The sequence below is a fragment of the Athene noctua genome, chromosome 4, assembly GCF_965140245.1.
Source record: "Athene noctua chromosome 4, bAthNoc1.hap1.1, whole genome shotgun sequence".
Taxonomy (NCBI): domain Eukaryota; kingdom Metazoa; phylum Chordata; class Aves; order Strigiformes; family Strigidae; genus Athene; species Athene noctua.
The window spans coordinates 70,590,045-70,606,466 of record NC_134040.1 but is presented as its reverse complement, the minus strand read 5'-3'; the positions used below and the strand labels follow the sequence as shown (position 1 = coordinate 70,606,466).

Sequence of the window (16,422 nt, the reverse complement as noted above, 5' to 3'; positions counted from 1 at the left end):
GGGTAGATAAGTTCAGTTAATTGCATATTTGGAAGTATTACATTAGTTAGCCTACAAACTGAACTAGCTGTAGTGATGTCCTTAACATTCTGATTCTTTAAGATAGTCTGATGCCTTTCTAAGACCTTTGTTTTTTCAGCCTTGCTACCACTGGGACTTATGTGAGGAAGGAAAGAAACCATTTTCCATTAATAAAGTCTCTGGGTAATACATTAACATAGTAACAAACAAAGCTTAGATCATTGTAATGATACCACAGCTAGCTTAACTAGAAAACAAAAGACTAACAGGCAAAAGAAAAGTGCACAACTCTGAATAGGTAAAATTATGATTTAGTGATAACATGTAATTCTTCATTTCTGTGGCAGGATACAGGAACTTATACACCACAGAATGTACTTATTTTCTTCTAAAAAAAGATTCAAACAGTAATATTTACACTTTGGTTCTTCTTTCAATAATTGCTGGATGCATGTTTAACTGTCTTTGTGTTAAGCCACTAACTGTTCATAAACAGCTGTTGTTGGAGAGCATGAATGGGGTAAGGCATAGAATTCTTATCACACATTTCTGTAGAACAGTGTTCAAGAGTTTACACAAGTACTTTGTTCTCAATTCGGATTCAAACCTCCTTAAAATTTTCTGGATATCTCTGTATAAGCAATGCAGTTGGTGACATAAAACAGCATGGTAAATGATCACTACCAGAAGTGATGTGATGCAATCATGAGGATTTTAGCCAAAATCATGGTCACTGTAGGTTAGTTGGAGTGCTGCTTTGTGTTTCTCTCCTACAATTTTTGACACTGACATTCACAATTTTTATACCTCTTTTATTGGTGGGTATACTTTGACTAAAACTCCACACAAAATAAACGAACCAAGAACAATTTAAAGCATGTAACAAGAACTTAATTTGGGGCTAATCAGATTCTTGGTTTTTAGTAGTTTCGATAACATTCACTTGAGCTGAATTATTGTCTGTTAAGTAAATATCTATTTGGACACGGTTTCTTCAGTCTGAATTACTGAACATAATGGAAACCCTCTGTTTTCAAAAAATCAGGACTACTATCTCAAATACTCTACGTGCTGCCATTCTACTAAAAATGGTCAGCATCCTTTGGAATAGGTGTTTCAAGGAGCATTCACTTAACTGAGGTTTTGCCCACTTTTTCTTCTAGGTAATGTTGATGAAACCTAACAGGATAACAGCTCATGTAGCTGCATGAGGGGGATGATGCTAGAATAGCAGCTTTAAAACACCTGGAGAAATGCAAGATACTCATTACTTGACAAAACTCAAAAGAACACTAGAATGAAGCCCTTGTAATAGAGTTCAAGAACCTGGAAATTAAGAAGGTGAAAGAAGTACAGGTATAATTCTGAAGTTTATACTGAATCTAGAAAAAAAAAAAATTACATGTCTATGAAGTAGTATTATGAAGAGGCCATCAAAGTCAATAGTGTTTTTTCTAGCATCTTGTTTTAACATAGCTGGGAGATAAATAGTTTGAATACTTCCCTAATTCTTCAGTTATCTGCAGTCCACAAAATCAGAATAATTAATCATCTTCTGTAAGGAAAGAATATGTGATTAGATGCTTCATTTTAAGTAGATGTCAAGTTTTAAAAAAGAAACAACTTAGTTTTTTTCATCTTAGTTGGGATGAAGGGTAAAACTTGAAATGCCCACATCTCTCAGGAGAGTACCTTCTCTTCTAAAAATTCTGATCTGAATTGCTCAGTGGAGTCCTATAGCTCTACGTAAGATGCTTTTATGTGAGCTGTTCACATTTTGAGTCATGTAAACTTGCAATGAAAGGAGGAAAGCTATGTAGAGTGAATGTTTAATGTTCTACAGCTTGCTCCGTGTGTTAATTTTTTCAATAACGCAGATTATACTTCTACATTTTCTCTGCAGAGCACTGCATATAACAGATAGATTATAGCACATCAAATAGTTTCTCCCCTGTTTCATGTTTGTTGAAAAAGGCACAAAAGATAATGGAAAACTCAGTTTTGAAACAAGAAGCACAGCTGCTAATGCCAGCATGAAATTTTGAGCTATATGGAGCAAGACAAAATAGAGTATGATAAGGTGTGCCAAATACAACAAAACATTTGTATTGAGAGTTTTCTAATTATTTTACATTTATCTAATCAAAACAAACACTGCTGGGAGAGCTCAAGTAGAACAGGGATGATTATTCTTCAAGTCTTGATGCTTAAAATTAGGTATCTAAATCTTCTAAGAAAGTCTGGAAGCTAGCAATGCTAAAATCCAAATAAAAATGTGAAGGGTTGGATGCTTGTATATCAAAATAATTGTCTCCTTGCTTTAGAGTCTATTGAAGGAAACAACATGAGAAGAGTCTCAATCATGCTGAATAAAAAACATTGTCCTACACTTAAAAACACTAGAATTGTCCTTCCTGGGAGATTTGGAAGACTGTGTCAGGAATGTAAAATAATGAGTACTCATAAAAGGAGGAATGTTTGGTTTATGGAGAAATATCTATAGATTGGTCATACTTGAGTTCCAAAAGAGACAACAGTTCCAAAAGCTGCAAGATAAAATCAGTTGGAAAAATCAATTACAGCTTGGATCAGTAGGAATTTTACTTTATTTCTTCAAAGACAACGCATAAAAAGAATGAGTATAAACCTAAGAATGCCTTACAACAGCTTTCCTAATGCTACACATAAATTTGCCTATGCAAAATAGGCTGTATGAATTGATCTGTAAACAGTATACTCTCTTTAGACTAGTTATTAGTATATTAAGAAGAACTGTTGGGTATATATATGTATAATGGATAAGGGCAAGTTGGGTGGTGACCTTGTTTTGGGTTTAATTGAAGTCAATTAATTGTTTCAAATTGTTAATGAATTAGGGATTTGAAAGCAAGACTTGAAAGCTAGGATAGCATTTTAAGCAGGTTGGCCATACAATCAGGTGAAGTTTACTAAACAGTCATTGCTTATAGGTTTGAAATAGCAGTTCTATATCCTAACATGAAAGGTTAGTTTTTGATGAACTTGGCAAATACTTCACAGAATTGGACAGAAATAAGATCCATGCAGCAAAATATCTCTAAATAATAAAAATTATTTTGCTACTTTGTTTATATGACAATGCACTTCATACTTTTCCAGCTAGGATTTAGTTTTGCAACCATCCCACTGCTTCATATGTAGTCACACATGGCTTCATATATAGTCAAATAGATCCACTGGACCAGCTGCATACTTAGGTAGATAGACCCACAGGCAACAAATCAAAGCACCTGCTATAATCCCACTTCTAATGTTTAAAAATAGGTATCTTATACCAGTTTAATTTTCCTGAACTGTTTGTTTAACTCTGCTTTTTCTTAAGTTGCTGTTGGAATGCTTTTGTATATTTGCAGCATGATGAACTTGGCTTTGCTTTTGCATATTTTGTTTTAAAGTGAAGTTGCTCCACTGACTATAATCGTACACCAAATTTAGAAAAGATTGAGAGCATAATCTCAACAAAAGCCTTTATCACAGTTTAATACTGAGTTTTATTTTAAAACTGTATTTCGATGAATTTTTATACTAAATAAAGCTGCACTACCAATAGGTTGTATATTATTTTAGTCTGCTTTGCTACTACAACTAGACTGACACCTGTACCTGACCTAGCGTTAAACTAGTTATTGAGGTGTCTCCATGTTGTATGGGTGGGGTTAGCAGGCACAGCTGGCATAGATAAGAACTTCACAAGTACTAATTTTGTCTTACATGCACGGAAACTTAAGACTACAGTATGGTCCTGTGTGAACAGCAGTTTTAAATAAGAGAATGTAATTGTGCTATGTTTTTATGGCTGGTCTAAGCAGTTCTCCTAATAGGCTTTTGTACTGCTTGGCACCTAACACAGGTTTGAGCGTAACAGGATTTTAGTTTGAAGGGCTTTGGGTAATTATCTGCTATTCAGTCATATTGTTGCTGATTCTACTGTAAGCTCCATTATGCCCGGTAAAGCCTGTAAGTTGTGCACAGTACTGGAATGTATTTGAACAAATATTGATCGTCCTGTTGACAACCTCCCCCCCCTTTTATTTTTGGAGTGCTGTCTAATAGAGCTGAGCAAGTATATCACATGAATAATTCATTAATTTTGCCATTCCTGTATTTGCCAAATCACTGGTTCTCAAACATATTAATTATTCAGACTTATGTGGGAGTTTATTAGGTGAATAAATCTTCATCTGTAGGCAATTTTTAATAGATGATTATGAAGATTACCAATTTACATTGGGTTTATTCTGTTCTGTAGTAGGAGATGTAGACATTCTAACATGACTTGCAAATTGTTGTTACTTTCAAACAGATACTGAACTGAGTTTCCTTTAGTCCTGCAATTCAGAGCAATAGTTTGTATTTACAGTTTCCCATTCTTTGGGTGGAACCATTAATGATTAATCTCTCAAACCTTCTCCTCTGAGTCTCTTCTTTTGAATAAAATTTTGCTAAGTACTTTCCAGAACAAAAGCAAGTGAAACATGAGGTGGCTTTTCCATATCTCTTTTCCCTTTCCTCTATCATATGTGCTAAGTTTTCTTATCTGTTCTCCCTCTGTAGCCCTTCCACTTGTTGCAGGAATTTAAATATGTTCTCCCTTCCTTCTTCTCACCCGCTTTTTTCTGTTCCTCAACTCTCTTTGGTTTCTTTGTCACTTCATGTTATCTCTACTTCCTTTACTCAACTGTCCGGAGAATCTTTTTGTCTGGGTATTCTCTTGTCATTTAACCTCTTTGGCTGTTCCACTGGTGTTTCTCTTGGAAAATACCCTTCCCTGAAAATATAACTGAGTCCTATGCTTCTGTGTTAGAACCCCTTGTCTTGTCTGCTTGGTTTTAATACTGCCAATTCAATATTGGTTGCAAATCAATTTAGCTAATCCACACTGCTCTGCCTAAACTGCAACTTTAGATTTTTCTCAATCACCCCTCAAGATTGTGGAAGACACCGTTACATCATGAGTAAAATACTTCCTATAGGAAATGTGTTACCAGCTGCACAAGACTGCTGTGAATGATGGAGTAAGGAGAGGGTTTCTGGGTTTATCCATTTAGCTATGAAACTTGTCTTCTGCCTTTCTGGTGCTTAGTAAGTCGCTAAGAACAAACACCTCACAGGTGATTAGCAATTACATGTGCCTGAAGAAATTAGTTTTTGAAAGTAGACATTGCCTCACCCATATCTATTCACTGAATAGAGAGCTGCTGGGGAAAACCAGTTGTCTGTGAACAGACTGTGCTCGAATATATTTGCTCACCGAGAAGAGCGAATTGAGTATGCATACTGCACCTGCATTTCAAACCTTGTGATTTACTTAGCAACTTAATAGTCTTTTATTAAAGCCTTCTAATGTAATTTTATATGCTACTTGATATCTTAAACATCTATACTTACAAGTAGTGACTAATAAATTTTTATGATGTGTGCTATGAACTGTGTAAATCTATAAATTCTGACACTTCAGAATAATGTTGACTGCCCAACTGAAAGCAAGTAAATGATTTAGCAGAGATGCAAATGTAGAAGTGTGGCATGTATTTTGATCCTGTTCCAAAATGTTGACAGTATAAATGTACTGTATGTATCTTTCGACTTTTTTAGTGAAAGAATACATTGCATGTATATTCTGTAGCACACATTGAGCAAGTGAGCACAGCAGGAGTACTTTACGGTGAATATAAAGAGTTTTACTGAATCAATAGTATTGGATTATATCAGGCAAGCAGTACCATTTATGTTAAAAGAAGTTCATGCTGTGATTTTTCTGAACTCTCTTTGAAGTTCAGTTGTGTGTCTTTTTCTATTGTGCTAAAATATTAGATCATCACTACTGATGACTTGTAATCACTGCTTTTAAATTTACATGTTGATTGATAAGGTAGGATTATCATGTGATTAAGAATGAATAAGAAATGGGAAACTTCTGTTCCCAGCAGTGCCCCGAATTTCTTTTGTAACTGCTTAAACAGCTTAGACTCTTGGTATTCTTTTTCCCATTTAAGCAAAAAGAGGGCATCAATGCTTTCTTTCCTTGTGGAAGAATACAGGAGTAATGTCTCCTGTATTTCTGAATACTTGTAAGGTAATCAGATGTGTGTTAAGGATAAACACATAAATTTCATATACAGTGAATTTCAACTACAGATTTGTAATCGCTTTTAGAAGCAAAATAAGATTCTTTTTCTGTCATCTTTATTCCAAATTTCTTTATATTGAAATGCGACTGGGTAATACTTTTTAAACAAATTTCTATAAATTCAGAAAGAATGAAGAACAAGAATCCACTCAGCCTGTTTCTGATTCCAATAAAAACTACATGAAGGGTAGACTATACTGAAAAAAAAAAAAAAAAGAGGTCTTTTAACTGAATATTTAACAAGCTGTAATGCACTCTCTCTCTCTCTTTTTTTTTTTTTTTCCTTTTTGAGTAAAACAGTTGGAGAAAATCTGATATTTTTGTCAAATCTCAGCCTTTCAAATATTACTGTATTGGTGAAAATAGATCTTTACATTTAATCGGAGAGTATGTCATGCGTAATTAAAAGTCTGTAATTTTAAATTAGCTAAGTTTTGGAGGAGAATTAGCTGAATCCTGAAATGAGTTCATCGAGATGTACAAGAATTGAAGAGTTTCAAGTAACCCTTTTACATCCCTCATGGATGAAATGTGTGCCTATTAATACTTCAAACCATATTACTAGCAGGAGAAAGGTGATTCTTGTGAATGTCAGACTTATATGTGACCTATGAAAAAGGAATGAAAATGAAATAAAATTGATAGAGAATGTAAGAATACAGCTTTAATTTTGTCCCACGAACTACATTATAGGTAAGAAGTATGAAAATAACCTTTTTTGCATTAGGATTTGCCAACATGAAACTGGCATGCTAGCCCTTTTGCATCATCCCATTCCTCTGTATGGGACCAGTGGAAAAATGGTCAAAAATTAGTTGCAAGAAGAAAAGGAGAGACTGGGATGCAAGAAATTAAATTTCCATGTGCCTTGAATTTTTTATCTTCCTGATCTATTTTTCATTTTATGAGTCACTCAGATGTTATAATGTTGTCTGTAAAGACAAAGAAGGATTCTGGCTGAGTAGAACTGTGGACTAATGGATATGTGAGACAGTGCCATTGTCTCCCAGCTGAAAAGTGCACCACATCCTTTACCATATCTAGTTGTTGTAATATCAGTATGAACCTTTGATGAAATTTATCTCCTAAAGAGGTGGAAAATTCAGAAATATCCAAGTCACAAAGACAATAAGCCAAAATATTTGCCCCGTTTAGTATTACTCGTGCTCTTCTGGGCAGGCTGATCACTCTCAAGGAGAGACAGGGTAAGATGTGCTTATGAACATTATTATATAGTCTCCTCTTGTTCTCTAGAACTGTAGGAAATGTCTCTTACCCTGTATAAATGCTGGAGTTCACAGGCCTGATTGGTTCAAAGTCAGTATGTTATCTGAAGAACAGCTTCCTTTATATTCTTAGTAGAACTTGGGATGGAATCAGCTTATGATGCGATATATGGCAAGGAGTGAGTTAGGCTACACATCAACATATATTAATTTAGACGTGATCCAGACACACAATCACTGTTTAGATTGGGTTATCCCATAGTAAAACCCACTTGAAACAAGCAATCATGCTGGAGAATTAGGACAAATGCAGGAACTCTCAAATTGTAGGATAAATGATTCCTAGTGCTGTAATGATCAGACAATTCATGGATGCTTACAGACTGCATGGGGCATTTGAGCACATCTGATGTTTGAATGCTGCCATAGAAATCTTCATGGCTTTTTAAGATTTATGTGGAATTTCATTCCTATAATAATGCATAACATAAAGAAAAGGATGATATTTTTTTTGTTGCAGTTTACTATGACTGTGTAAAAGAATATTTTTATATCTTGTTGAGCCAATTATCCATTGCTGCTCAAAGGGATTTTTATCAGCCGGGGAAAGGTTTCCTAAACGGCAGTGATAGGGGATGTTAATAATTTGCCGGCGTGCCTCAGGCTAGGTGTGGTGGTGTTGTGGGTTTGTTGCTGTTGGTGGTGTTTTTTTAGCAAAATATCAGACAGATCTACCTAGAGCTTGTAGCTGTTACAGGTCACTGTCCCTTGGAAAGCACAAAAACGTGTAAGGGAAGATAGATGCCCTGACAGAACTTCTGCTTAAAAATATATCCAGCCTAATGAGGCTGATATAGCCTACTTGTTACTTTATTGATAAATTTTCAAAAGCTATCCTTTCTATAAACTAAGTTAATTATTTTCTATTCTGTCACAAACTAGCTAAAATGCCTAGCTACACAGCATCTGTCTCCAGAAATCGCCCCTCTGTGGAATTTGAGGAAATGAGGTTCCATGTTAGTAGAAATAAATAAATCTTGGCAAATGTGTAAAGATATCAGAATTACTACCATAAAGCTCCATAAGTAAAAATTTAAAATTCAAAGTATCTAAATAGGTTGGAAAACCAACTTAACATACTAAACAAGACTAATGAAAAAATGTTGCCATTATTGTTAATACCTAATTCTTATGAATTAAATTCTCACTATGGTTGTAATATTTTTTTTCATGCAAAATAAATTTTCTGTTTTCTAGATAAACACAGCATGATAATGTTCAGCTTAACACATATTTAAATGCTCAAGATTGAATGAGCTGCCAGATGCCAATTTATGAAATATAGAGTATTAGCTCTTTTACTTCTATCAGTAAATACTTTCATCTGTCAAGTTTTCTTATTTGGTTGTTTATTTTAAATGCTCTAGTCAATCGAATGAGGACTGCCCAGAAGAGGAAAAAAGTTAGAATTAATGCTCTTGTTTAAATCTGTTAACATACAAAAAGAACTTGTCCCTTCCTTTTTATCCTTTCTCCAGGCTCCTTTCTTTAGAGTGCAATACTAAGATTCCCCGATAGATGCCCTAAGAGATCTCTTATAAACATCACAACTAAGTACTCAAGTATCTTCAGCTTTTTCTTTGTGGTGGGTTGTTTTTTTTTTTGTTTTTTTTTTTTTTTTGTTGTTTTTTGTTTTTTTTTAAATGGAATCTGTTATCTACTATCGAATGGTATTATGTTTTCAGATTTCAGTGATAATGAGTAATGAAATTACTTGATTCGAAATGAAATCAAAAAAGACTCGAAGAAATTAAATATTTATGCTCATTGCTCAATTATTTTTCAGTAGTAATTTTTAATGTGGATATTAATTCTGTAGTGTATTATCTCTTTACTGTTTAATCAGTTGTTATTTTATACTTACAGGATGAGAATGGGGGCAACATCTTGTCAGAATCATTATCATTGCATAGTTGCTACGCACTGAAATAAATTTATAGCATTTATTTGATTAGAAATAATATCAAAATCTACATATTTAACCTGAATCTAGTTTTTTTGTTGTTCTTATGAGTTTACATCTGTTGTTTTGTGGTATACATTTGAATTATTTTGATGAATTTCAGTGATAGGTTTCTTGTGTGTGAACATTATTGCATATTCCTTTTATTTAAGGAATTGAGTCCCATTGTGAAAACTGACTTTGAGGCGATATGGGGTAAACATTAATGTGCCTTTACGATCCTTTTGTAATTTGTGAGATCCCCTGTGCCAGATGGTTGGCACAACCTTTCTTCAAGCCACAAGAAAGCTAATTTTCTTCTATAATATTTGCCATTGTCTGCCATTCTGGTGCTTACGATGCCCTGCTGTTATAAAAGCACTGGTCCAGGTCACAGTACACTTTATTGTACTTTTTGATGAGGACAGAGTTTATAGTTAATGCATTTTCACCTTTCATTAAACAGACATTGAGTGAAATAGGCCAGTGGAAGATGAGGGAAAGATGTATCTGTCCAAACTTCATGCTGTGTGTGTGCGCAAGACAGAGATATTTGGAGGATTATTCATGCCATCTCATGTCAGAGCAGGCTGAGAGTTCTTATGCTGTCGTTGACTTGAAGCTAATCAATGATCTTCACCAGTAACAGCTGCACTGAAGGGGCAGCTGTCTCCTTCCAATTAAAAAAAAAAAAAAGAAAAAAGAAGTACACTGTTAAAAAGGAGTGGAAATTAAACCCTATAAAGGGCAGTACTTTGGACTGTGTATTTTGTAGTACAGTTTCTTTGTTGTTTGAATCTATCAGATTGCCTGAAATTATTCTTGGTATCTTGGTATTAAGCTACAAATAGAAGTCTCTAAAATGGTGTCTATTCTTGATTCAAAGAAAGAAAGAAGAACGATTTTATTTTTTTTTTTTTAGTCAGGTTAGCTGGGACAACAAATTAATTGATACTTTGTAGAGTCAGATTTCAAAATCCTGAATTGTTTGGTGATTTGATAATGCTATTCATGGAAACATTTTTCTTATTTTGAATGTTTAAAGATATATCACAGAAAAATAAGACGTTGTTCTTGAATTTACAGGTGGTGAGTGGTAGCAGCCATACACAAGTCACTGGAACAATCTGAAGAGTGAGTAACAGTGGAAATTTCCTATTTTTCCCTTACTCATTGCTAATACAAAACCCAAGCACAAAAAAAAAAAAATTAAAAAAAAAAAAAATTCTTTTACAGTGCTAGCAGTAGAAAAACCAAGAGAAGAAAAATAGGCTCTTCTGAAATACTGTGCTTACTCTCTAATTCTACCTTCATTTTGAATGCAATGCTATATGCAAGGTAAGTAACCTTTTCTGCAGAATTGTGAAGAATTATTATTAGAAAAGGAGATCCAAATTAGTCAAAGAAAGTGACTACTGTTCTAAACTCAGTTATGGATAGTCTGTAAAGTAGGAGAGCAAATGGTTTGGAGAAATACTGTATGGCTTGATAAACAACTTTTGTCGTGCTATTTGCATTGACTTCCTCTTAATATATTGAGACTTTGATCTATTTTCTCTTTGTCTTACATAAGGTTTCCTGCTGTATTGGATCCTATATTAAACAACACCTCATAAATACAGAATAGAGAATCTTTATTATCAATACCTATAGTCTTAACAAGCACAAAACAGCTTTGAAGTTCCTCTGTGTTTCTCATATTTACAAGAAAACATTAGTACTTACTGCATGGCTTCTCCTCTGCCTAATAAAATGGCAAATGCTTCAAATACAGTAGTTCAGGTAGAAAAATGAAAGCCAAGCAAAACTGACTGCCAAGCACATGGCACTCCTAAGTATATCAAACTCTGAAAATTGTGTGACATACTGTGTGGGATCTGGTAAAGTACTATCATAAACTACCTGACATAAGGTTATAAAAACCAGAAACATACTACTAAGCATCAGTAGTCTCTCTGGACCAACAATTAATTGTTAAACACAGGATAAATTCTCCATTAGAGTAGTGTACATTGGCCTGCATTACATCCAGTAAAGCAATATCCCAATGTAGTACCCTGTGGATGAAAATGTTCCAACTGCAAACAGTGATGATGTACTATATGGGTCACAAAATAATGAAAAAAACCCAAACAGTACACAAACTGGAGCTCATATACAATATCCATTGAGTAGAAGACAGAAAGTTGTCAGGATAAAAATAAGCCAAATTTAATTTCTAACTATTATCAGTGATAGCTGATACAGAGCTAAATTAGAGGAAACAATAGAAAAAGTATGTGCTACAAATATGTCAAAGTAATTTTAATTATTAAATATGAGCTTTGTAAACTGGATGTCCCACTGTGTCTTCAAAAAAGATAGCTGAGCATGATCAGATACACACATTCCTAAAATGCGAGAATGCCAAGATACCTTAATGTATTGCACTGTTGTATCATTATTTACACTCAAATTTAGGAGTGCAAGTCCTCACAAGATTTAAAGATTTTCAGAAATTTTTGAGAGTCTTCCATGTGCTATTTTTGAGGTTGTCTACCAATTTGCAGAGCCAAGCAGTAAGCCATAGCACGTCGACCTTCCATAATTTGATAGACTTCTTGACTACTTCATTAATTGGGTTACAGAAAATATTTATGTAATTGTTGATCGTTTGTTTAATGTACTTTCATAATGGCAAAGGAAAATGTGTGAGCAAGGTCTGTGTTTCCCCTCACAAGATTTCAGCTTCCATTTAGTTTGGAACAAACCATTTTTGGGTTTACCTCTGTCCTACGAGAGTTTCTAGTGCAGCTGTGCTTGTAGGAAAGAAAGTTGACTCTATCAGTTTTGTACCCAAAATATTGTCATGAAGTAGTGCAATTTTAATTCTATCTGTACTTCGCAAAAAACTTGAGAGAGCTTAGGAGAAAAAAGACGGGAGAAGTAGAACAATAGTGGTTCAGCAACATTATCCGGATGCCAGCCAAGCTGGTTTTATGATAACTGGCAATTATAAAGGATTGGATCAATAAAAGACTTGTTGATTTGGCTTTATATTCTACGCATTGTGTGTAAAAGTTAATCATGTTTTTTCTTGCAGTGCCATGACCTAATTAGCAGCCCAGTAAGAACTCCCTTACAAAACAGGCTGGATGGCATAAGCTTATCGCTATCCCATTTTATTATTCCCTATGTTAACTAGTTCAGTTCTTTAAGTAGGGGATTTACCTAGTTTTGTTTCTCACTACAAGTTTATTCCACACATAGACAAAATATAATTAACCTAGAATGCTAGTGGATATCAGAACAGCTGACCTCTGTCTGGCTTTACCCTAGTCATGGGTGATTTAAAGTCAGTTTAATACTTTAATCTGTTAACACCTTAATCCCAAAGTGCCCAAAGCAGGTAACCTATAATGCCATAAAGAGTAGATGCTTAATTTTCATAATGATTTTACACTGAAGATTAAGTAGTTACTACCCATTCCACCACTTTAAAGAGTAAATGAGTTTAAAAGTACTAAATCAGATAACAAGTTTGGTTATCTCACAATGAAACAGGTTCAAGTGAGACTTCAAACTGTTGTTTCTTTGCTTAACTTCGCACAAACGTATTTCTAAATTTTAAGGCCATTAGCTTCTGTTTGTTCTTTTTGTTTGTTTTGTTTCTGTTTCTCCAGAGGTACCTGTTTTCCTTCTTATAAACAAAGGATGTAATTAATAGTCTTATCTGAGGGTGATTTTTTTTTTGTTGTTGTTTTCTTTCTTTTTTTCCCTTATGTTTTTCGTAACTGAAGATGATTCACAGTGGCATGTGAATGTTTTTGGCGTGGGTTACCATTGAGGAGCTCTATCTCGACACTTGGGCACTGGAACTTGATATGGATGGTAGGGATTACCGATACAGGCTGTGCAAAGCCTCCAGCGCACTTGAGTTTTCAGATAGCCGGTTGATAATATTAAAGCTTATGAATATTGTATAACATCCACCCTGCTTCAGACCGTGGAAGCACAGTAATCCTCTGCCCATCGGTTGGGAGCTGCTCGCTATTTCACAGCCGTTGCTCTTCTTTCTGCCCGTGCTGCCATCTGCCCCAAGCGCTCGGGGGCAGCCGCTCGCCGGGAGAGGGGCGGGAGCCGCGCCGGGGGGCGGCCGGGGCACAGGGAGCGGGGCGCTGCCCCCGCCGAGGGGACACCGGAGCGGGGAATCGCTGAACTCCACCGGCGCAGCGGCCCTCCGCGGGGGCGGGGGAAATAGGAGACGTTAGTTCCCCCCACCTCATTTCTAAAAAAAAAAAAAAAAGAATAAAAGGAAAAAAGGTGGCTCTGGGGGGTGCGCGTTGGGGAGTTGAGAGCAAGTTTTGGTGCCCGTAGGGTGCCGCGGGGGGCGCGGGGCGGGCCGGGGGCGGGCCGGGGGCGGGGCGGTCCGGGCCGAGCGGAGCGGAGCGGAGCGGGGGCGCAGCGGCAGCGGCAGCCGGGCTCGGCGGCGGGGAGCGGGGAGCGGGGCCGGTGCTGTCCGCCGCGCTGCGGGTGCTGAAGGGCGGGAGCGCCGGCCGCCTCCCCGCCGCGCCTCGGGGCCGGCGGGCGTGCTCCCGGGCGGGGGCTCCCCGCGCCTGCCCTCGGCGGGAATTGCGTCGAGTTGTGCCCGGGCCGGCCGGCTCCCTCCGCCGGATCGCGGCCGGTCCGCTTTCGGCTTTGCTGAACGGAGGAGAAGTGTTCCTCTCTTTGCGGTTCTCGAGCGGGGACCCGGCGGTTTGTTTCTTCCCCTTGCGGACTTTAGTGACTCTTGGGTAAGGTAAGCAGGATTATTATTATTTTTTTGTTTTTTCAGCTGATGTTTTCATAGAAGTGGTAGTGGGGTGACGAATGGGATGGAGGAGCTGGCAATCAAAAGCAGAGCAAAGTTGGGAGCTCATTAGCCCTTAGGTCAGTGTAGGGGCAACACTTGGAAAAGACGTGTGCAGTTTTTACTAAGAAGGGCTCTGTAAACAAAAGACGAATCTAGAATGAGAAGTTCGAGGCTTATTTTTCTTGTAAACTTGCTATCAGGTTAACGTTTATATGTTTGAAAATATTTATTTTTAAAATCTTGGGTGTTATAGAAAGGTATCAAAAGACATTAGAGAAGTTGCTTTGTATAAGCATCGGTTTTGGGGGACAAGAAAAGCTCTAATTGATTCTGTCTGGGGGAAGAAGGGATACATAAGGTCATTCTGGGATGTACAGAGCAAAGTAGGAATTAAAGAGGATTTAAAAGCATAGCCTCATGTTGCTCTGGTTCTTGTGTGTGCCTGTATACGCGTGTAACAGAAGGAATGTGATACCTTGTTACTCGACGAACAATTTAATGCTGTAACACTGTGAACTTGTGAAACGGCACCTTTCTGAAAGGGATCGTCCCCACCTCTACCTCCAAGGTCAATGTGGTGTGCGTGTGCCCATGAAAGTTGTGGATTGTTTCCTTTGATATCGACTGGTGAATGTCAGGCCTTTCTCCAGGCTACAACTAGGTGTAAATGTGAATCTCTGATTTAATGATACTGTATTACGTTACATTATAGGACTGCCGTTGTCCATAGTTGAATGGAACCGGGAAGCGTGGATGTACGAAATGTGTGTCTTGCTATTTCGGCAGTGTTTAACCTTTTGCAAGCTTAGTAGGGAGCTCTGCTTCACAGAGGGGCTTTCTGCTGCTTCTGTGAGTTGTGAGTTCTGCACACACAGAGCTGAGTGACACGCAGGGATTTCTGCACACACAGAGCTGAGTGACACGCAGGGATTTCTGCACACGTACAGGGCAGAGTGCCACGCAGGGATTTCTGCACACGCACAGGGCAGAGTGCCACGCAGGGATTTCTGCACACGCACAGGGCAGAGTGCCACGCGGGGATTTCTGCACGTACAGGGCAGAGCGCCATGCAGGGATTTCTGCACGTACAGGGCAGAGCGCTACGCAGGGACATTTGTGTCTGAGATTAAGGCTGATTCCAGAAGGAATGGGCTGCTGCTGCTTGTAGCCAGTGCTACTGAGATGGCTGAACACAACAAGCAGGCGAATGAGGTCCCCACCCTGTATTTTTTAGCATTATGTAGCACCTTACATTCTTGTGGCTGTGATGAATTTTCTTTGGAACTGGGACCTAAATCACAACTGTTTCTTTACGTAGTTGTCCTGCACAAGGGCTAACAGCTGTAGTAATGGACTGTAACTTTTGCTAATGAGTTGAAGCTGATGAAAGGAGACTGTTTCATATAATTATATTATTATTTAACTCCTGCATCATTTATTTAATGTTATGGTGGGTTGTTTCTATTGAATATTTTTACCAGCTGGAATATAAAAATAACCATCAGGCAGGAACACAGAACTACTGAGGAGTAAAGTTGAAAGCAAGCAAATTGAGGAGAAAGTAGTTTAGGTTGTCAGGCATTTCATTAAATGTAGGTAGAATTAGTAAATACATATGTTTTGCTATTCACCTCCCTACACCCACTCCCCACCCCCAAATTATAAAGCAGCTACTGCCTTCATCTCTCAAACAGTAGGGAAAGAAAGTTTATTACGCAGCACTTGTACTGGGTGCAACTCTTGATTAATAGTCTACCCATCAGCTAGGACAGCTCTTATCATCTGCCATTGACAGGAATATTAATCCGCTCTGAAATGTTTTGATAGGATTTTAAACAATACATTTTAAAGTATAAAGATTCCTGAGGCTTGTTTTCTAAAGTAGACATTACAAAAATATTTTGGAAAAGTTAATTTTGAAACGTGGTACAAATAATGCAATAACTGATGAAAAAAAAAAACACTAACAAAAGCCCAACACCAACCTGTTAATTATATGGCCGAACTTTTGATGTTTAGCTGTAAATATATAGGACCTGAATCTGAAAATCCTTGTTCACTTGAGTAATCTTTATTCATACACACAGTCCTGTTAACTGCAAAAGGACTATATCCATCATTACATGAATAAAAGTAATTGATCTTGCTGAGATCAGTAATTTTTACCAGCATT

The 16,422-nt window shown here is 37.1% G+C and overlaps 1 protein-coding gene across 3 annotated transcripts in view; it reads left to right on the top strand.

Annotated features, from left to right (window-relative positions):
• The first annotated feature begins 13,867 nt into the window (after positions 1-13,867).
• FSTL5 (follistatin like 5) overlaps positions 13,868-16,422 on the top strand; it is a 332,497-nt gene continuing 329,942 nt past the window's right edge. For 2 of the 3 annotated variants that reach the window (XM_074905702.1, XM_074905700.1), the window contains exon 1: positions 13,868-14,195. The gene's annotated coding sequence lies outside the window, so the exon portion shown is untranslated. The remainder of the gene's footprint in view (positions 14,196-16,422) is intronic. The other variant, XM_074905701.1, reaches the window with a different exon arrangement.